Here is an 883-nt window from a genome sequence, read left to right as displayed (position 1 = left end):
GGGGACAAACTTCTAGCACGCGAAACGGACTTCGGTCGGTTAGAAGTGAGGGCATTTCCGGGAGGCGGCGCGCACCGCCTCTTCCGCCTTTGGCTCCGCCTCCCGGAAGTCCCGAGGGGCGTCGCGCAGCTGGCTGCCGGTCCCGGCGGCTTGGGAGAACTGAGGCCGTCCCGCCGTGCCAGGCGATCGGAGCAGAGCCTGACACCGAGTTCTCGGTGTGCTCTACTTTTACTGGGATGGGCATCTCGGGGGTCGGCAGTCAGCAGGATCAGGCTTCCAGATCCCTCCCAGGAGAGCAAAGCCCGCTGAAAATCCGGGTGCTTGGGTGGGTGGCAAAAGTAGGCAGAGTCTCGTCCCAGATCAGCCTGGTCAAGCGGGAGACCCGACCCGAAAAACACATTAAGCTAGAGGCCTGGAGGCATGGCTTCCGTAGTAGTTGTGCTTGCTGGCTGCCCTGACTCCACTCCTTACTACCGCCAAAAAATAAATAGTTAAACTTCAGCAAGTGCAAGGCCCTGAGTTTAAACCCCACTACCACAAAAAAAAAAAAAAAAAGATTTCATCCTGTATGTTTTGCCACTGTTTTAAAAGTATATTTCATCAAGTAGGCGTTATTAAACTTAATTAACACGTACTTATTTATTCACCTTAGGTATTCAGAATTCATCAGCTGGGCACAGTAGCTCTCATGTCTAACCCCAGCTACGTGGGAAGGTGGAGATGAGAATTGTGGTTCAAGGCCAGCCCTGGCAAAATGCTCACAAGGCTAATTTAGCACTGGGCATAGTATGCGTCATCCCAGCTTTGCTGGAATTGTAAGGAAGGTTGCAGTCCAGGCTAATCTAGGCAGAAATTAAGAGATCCTATTGGAAAAATAAGCAAT

Source organism: Megascapheus bottae, chromosome 27, assembly GCF_031878675.1.
Source record: "Megascapheus bottae isolate mThoBot1 chromosome 27, mThoBot2.hap1, whole genome shotgun sequence".
Classification (NCBI taxonomy): domain Eukaryota; kingdom Metazoa; phylum Chordata; class Mammalia; order Rodentia; family Geomyidae; genus Megascapheus; species Megascapheus bottae.
The sequence above is the reverse complement of the archived record's forward strand: the minus strand, read 5'-3'. Positions refer to the sequence as shown.